Genomic DNA, 6,000 nt, shown 5'->3' with positions numbered 1-6,000 from the left:
GTTGTATTTCTCATCATTGTTACATCACACCCTGACTGGCTTGTATTCTCTCTCTTAAAAGAAAAAAATCCCCCCTGCTTTACAATTTTTTTCGGAGGACCACGATAACTTTCTCTGTCTTGTTCCAGTTTTAGTACATGGGCTTCTGAAGTGCGTATTTAAGTTGTTGCTGTTGACCAACAGAACACAGCCGAACACAGGCCGCTTCCACTGTCTCTGCAGGCACCATTCTGTGCCACTGGCGACACTCAGGGTGGTCCAGCCACACTCAGTCTCCTTTTCCAAATCGGTCCTGCCTCCCCCATTACCACCACCTTGGGCCCCCTATGTTTCCTAGTTGATCTTTTCAAGTTGCTGTTGCCAGGGTAAGCCCATCGAGATAGCTTGGCGCTATCAGGTCAGCATGAGACTGCTAACAGAAAGGCCACTGGTTCAAACCTAGCAGCCCCTCCAAGGGAGAAAGAAGAGGCTACCGGCTTCCGTTGAGATTGACAGCCTGGACAACCTGACACAGGGCTGCTGAACGTGGGGATAGTCTCAATGGCCGTGGGTTGGGGGCGGGGCAGGTAATGGTAGCTAGTTCTTCAAAGGACCCAATACTCCCTCAGAGTCAACATTCATGACTCGTGAAGCTGATCTACGATTTGATCTAGAGAAAACTTCAGCCTTGGAAGTCATTCCTAAGGAGCGAATGACAATAAACAAAAAAGGCAAAAAATTATGGTAGATGCCATGGGAGGAGGGGGGAGGCGAAGCCTAGTTCAGAGGTTGGGAGTGTTCAGGGTACAGTGTTCTTTGGGGAGTCAGGGAAGCCTCTTGGGGTAAACATATCAGTAATGATTTAGTGAGGCCAAGGCATTATCGAGGGATGCTCTGGAGGTGCCGGGTATGCCAGGCAGAGGAATGGGCAGGCAGGTACAAAGGCCCTGCATGTGATGTGGTTGGTGGACATGAGGAAAGACCAGGCCAGGGAGATTGGCAGAAGGGAAGAGATGCTGTCCCCGTGGTGGGCAGGAGCTAGTAGACCATTGAAGACAAGGGGCTTCAGCAAGTCTATGGGAAAAATGGAATGAAAAGCTAATGGAATGTCCCACCAACCTTCTGAAGCCCCCTGGTATATTAGTGAACTTTCTTTTGGCTGCAAGTAAAGAGGCCAACCCAGACCAGCTGGAATAGCCGTTGTCTGCACACAGGGTCACCATCCATCCCTCCCATCCCCATCTGTATCTGCATGCACCAAGAGGTGAGAGCCAGTGACTCCTGGAATCCTGGAGCTGAGGCTGGTCCTCCAACAGGCTTTGCCTTAAAGCAGTGGTTCTCAACTTCCTTCATGCCTCGACCCTTTAATACATTTTCTCATGTTGGGTGACCCCCCCCCAACCATAAAATTATTTTTGTTGCTACTTCATAACTGTCATTTTGCTACTGTTATGAATCGTCATGTAAATATCTGATAGGTAGGATGTATTTTCATGGTTACAAATTGAACATAATTAAAGCATAGTAATTCATCACAAAAACAATATGTCATTATAGATTTGAAATATTTATTTCCAATGACAAATAAATGAAATTTTGTCTTGAAGCATGGTGTAGCACAGGTAACACTCTTCACGGAGGGTTCTCGTAGGTGGGCGTATCTGCATGTGGGCGCACCTGCCTGGAGACAGATAGAGGAGCCGTGCCTCGTTTCCTAAAACCATCAGAAATGATGTGTTTTCCAATGGTCTTAGGTGACCCCTGTGAAAGGGCCATTCGACCCCCAAAGGGGTCGAGACCCACAGATTGAGAACCGCTGCGCCTTAAAGGATATAGGGAAAGTAAGATGGAAGTACAGAGGGGTCAAGCCATCTGTCTGAGGTCACACAGCTAAGGTTTCACCCCAGGCCGCCTAGCTCTCCACTGTCAAACCATGCTGCTTATCTCACGTGAATTTGTACTTTCGTGTGACCTTCAGAATAATCCGATGATGAGAGTACCTAAGATGAAGAGAGGCTAGATCTTAAGGTCAAGGGACTGAGATGCAAATCTGTGTGGGCGGGGCCAAATCACCCAGCACAGCTCTGGGGTCCCTGTCCTCATAGCAGAAAAGGAAACCTGAGAAACAGAAGTGTTCTAACTTAAGAGATGACACGGTGATCGAAGGCGTCCACGCACGTGACCTTGTTCTATAAGCTGCAGCGTGCCGCAGGAGCACGAGATTGTTTCCGCTTCCCATCTGCCAGCTGAGAAGGGTCACGGGACTTGCTCGGTAGCTGGTGGAGAAGCTGCCCTCATCAGCTCCAACCATCACCCAGGCCCTGCCCCCGTCCCTGCCCCTTTCCCCACCACAGACTTTACCTCCTGTGAAACAGCTGCATTTAGGACCTGAACCCAGCTGGAAAGGAGCGCTGAGAGACTGCTCTGAAGTGTCTGGGCCAGATGTGCTGAGGCAGAAGGAGGAAGGTCTGAGGGGTGAGAATGGGGAAGTGGGGCAGCCTTGGTGGGGCTCACATGATAGGCTGTCAAAAGATGGGTCTGTGTGGGCTTAGACAGATTACTTAACCTCCCTGGTCTTTCCTGCTATGGCACTGAAGGAAATTGTGTTAATCTGTGTTGACTAGAGAAACAAATTCATAGACACTTACATGTATAAAAGAAAGAGCTTTATATCAAAGAGCAATTGTGTAGTGAGAAAACACCCCAGCCCAGTCCAGATCAAGTCCATAAATCTAGTATTAGCCCATATGTCTCATATTAGACCATATGTCCAATACCCATCTATAAAATTCTCTTCAGACTCATTCAGCGCATGCAATGACTCCGAATGCAGGAAGATCACAGGCCAGTGGGTGGAAAGTCTTGTGGATCCAGTAGCCGTGGAAGCATCTCAGCGCTGTTGTGGGTCTCTGCGTGGCTCCTCCTGCTCCAAGGCTCTGGCTCACAGCATAGCTCCATGTGTGTTGTCAGCAGGAAGAGGAAGCAGAGTGTGTCCCGCCTCCAGGGAGGAAGACGGAAGTTCCCAGCATCCTCAGGAGAAGGCCACGCCCACACAGAGGCCTCATTGGCTATGACCTGATTGACAGGCTAGATTCCACCCCTTCGCAAGTTGACAAGAGATGATGTAACTGCCACAGAAGTGGTTCTCATTTAAAAGCTGGTGTCAAGAGCCAGCACACATGGAATTAGTCTCCAATCTTCAACGCTTCACCGAAGCCTGAGGTAGTTTTTCTTCCCTATTTGCCAGATGAGGAGAACTGAGCCCCGCCCCGTTAGATGGGGAGACAAGTCCCTGGAGAAGAACACTGTGCATGGTAGAGGGGCATGAGTGAGTGGATTGACACGGTGCTTCAGTGATGGGCGCAAGCATGGGACGTTGTGAGGATGGCACGGGAGTGGACAATACCTGTTCTGTCGTGCACAGGGTCGCTATGGGTCAGAGCCGACCCGAGGGCACACACAACCACAACAAGGAGGCAGAAGTGACTCACACACTGTCACTGCACATGAGTCCATTTCAGTTCATAAGGGAACTGCCCCTGTGGGTTTCTGCAGCTATTAACTCTTTCTGGACGTAGAAAGCCTCCTCATTCTCCTGGGGAGCCACGGTGGTTTTGAACTACTGACGTTGTAGTTAACATGACGCCACCAAGGCCCATCAGGGGGTTGGGAACTGTTATTTGAGAATGCCCACTGGAAGTTCTGGGGCTTGGTTCAGTTGCTTGGCCCAGAGACTTGAGGGTCTCGTCACCTCTTCTTTCTTTCCTCTCCTCTCCCCTGCCCTCTGGGTCTACGGCTTCTGGGAGTAGAGTTGTCCAGGAAACAGAGGAAGCCAGGCCTCACCCATCCAACTTCAGGTAATGAAGTCTTGGCCATGTGTCGATTTTATACTTTGTTCGGAAGGGCTAACAATAGCGTTTTAAGAAGGTTATATAGAACATCTTTATGACCTTGGGGTTGGGCAAAGGTTTCTTATACAAAGGAGGAACCATAAAGGGGAGGCAATGAATCGATTGCACTACATGAAGAACTTTGAATCACCCAAAGACATGATTACAAGAATGAAATAACAGCCCACATTTCACCAGAGAGAGGAGGTGGAGGCACAGAGGCAGTCACTTGTCCCTGTAAAGTCACACGCCCCTGTAAGTAATTTGCTAGTTAGGGTGGAATCTAGACAAACTGGGTTCACCGTCCTTTCCTGCCTCTCAACCTGAAGAGTTCAAACAATGAGCCTTTCATGTCACTGCAGCCACATAAGCCTTGTGCGAAGGACGTCTTGAACGCAGGAATGCCGCAGCAGCAGGCTGCCTACAGCCGTGAAGGGCACGAGCCTAGGAGCTGGGGCTCCGGACTGAGCTGCAATCTGAGCCGCCCAAGGCTGCGTTCCGGCTCACCACGTGGGCGCGGGTGACTGCAACTCGCCCAGGACGCCCCACCCACCCGCGCCTGGTTACCTTACAGCCAATCATCAACTAGGTACACAGCGGCTCCAAAACAAGCCAACCCAAACTCACCTCCACGAGGTCGATACCGACTCCCAGCACCCTCTAGCACAGAATAGAACAGTCCATGCACGTTCGGAGCCTGTAACTCTTTGCAGGATGAGAAAGTTCCATCTTTCTTCCGCCAAGTGGCTGGTGACACACAGTCCTTGCCCTCCTGGAGTTCAAAATCGATAGAGACGGCATTCTGGGTCCTCAGAGAAGGAAAAGATACTCATATTTGAGGGGCACGCGCCCTGTCCTGTTCCTAGCAGAGCATCAACCTGGTGGAGAGAAGGGGACAGAAGAAGCGGAAGGATGAAGTCTCAAAGCAAACGAATGAGGAGACCAGTCAGGGTAGCAACGATGAAACGTACAACTTTCCTCCAGTTCCTAAATGCTTCCTCCGTCCCCCCTCCATCATGATCCCAATTCTACCTTACAAATCCGGCTAGACCGGAGGATGTACACTAGTACAGATAGGAACTGGAAACACTGGGAATCCAGGATGGATGATCCCTTCAGGACCAGTGGTGAGAGTGGCGATACCAGAGGGTGGAGGGAGGGTGGGGTAGAGAGGGGGAACCGATGACAAAGATCTACATATAACCTCCTCCCTGGGGGACGGACAACAGAAAAGTGGGTGAAGGGAGATGACAAACAGGAAGGGAGATGACAAAATAATAATTTATAAATGATCAAGGGTCCATGAGGGAGGGAGGAGCGGGGAGGGAAGGGGAAAATGAGGAGTTGATGCCAGGGGCTTACATGGAGAGCAAATGTTTTACAAATGATGAGGGTAATGAATGTACAAATGTGCTTTATACAATTGATGTATGTATGGATTGTGATAAGAGTTGTATGAGCCCCCAATAAAATGATTTTTTTTAAGTAAAAAGAAAACTAATGATAGGTGACATCTATATTTTTAAGCAAACATTTGGAGGGGGTATTAAAGAATAAGGGCAGGGTCAAGTGAGGGGGCTGGAATGACCGTTCAGATGTCTGGCTATCAGTGGCTGTCCATCAACTGCCTTGGGCTCGTGTGTCACACTGGTTTCCAAACGTCTTTGGGTGCTGTTACTAATAAAATGCTATAAAGGAAAATAAAAACTCCCTGCAACCCAAGACTCCAGTTTCTGTTCAACTTTTACTCAGATAATCCTTGAGCATTAAATGCGGAGCACTGAGCTAAACCTGGAAATACCGTTATAAATAAGCCACCACCCCTGTCTTCCAGGAGCGTATAGGCTATTGGGGCAGACACTGAAGCCAGAAATTCCAGCACCAGATATCCGAAGCAGTGATCAATAAAAAGGACGGGATGGAATGGGGAAGTGTGCAGGCTGGCACCAGACAGCCATGGCGGCGACAGCTGCACTGAACAATGGTGCAGGTCCCCTGGAGTTAGAGAGGAGATGGGGTGGGGAGAGGGGTTTGGGCTGAACCACTTGAGCTTCATGGCCCACGCCCAAGTTCCAGAAGGGTGGAGAGTATGGGGTGAGATTGAGACAAACTGTTCCTCACCAGGTGGCCC

The sequence above is a fragment of the Echinops telfairi genome, unplaced genomic scaffold (genome assembly GCF_000313985.2).
Source record: "Echinops telfairi isolate 266 unplaced genomic scaffold, ASM31398v2 ScPeMD7_60;HRSCAF=208, whole genome shotgun sequence".
Lineage (NCBI taxonomy): Eukaryota > Metazoa > Chordata > Mammalia > Afrosoricida > Tenrecidae > Echinops > Echinops telfairi.
The sequence above is the reverse complement of the archived record's forward strand: the minus strand, read 5'-3'. Positions refer to the sequence as shown.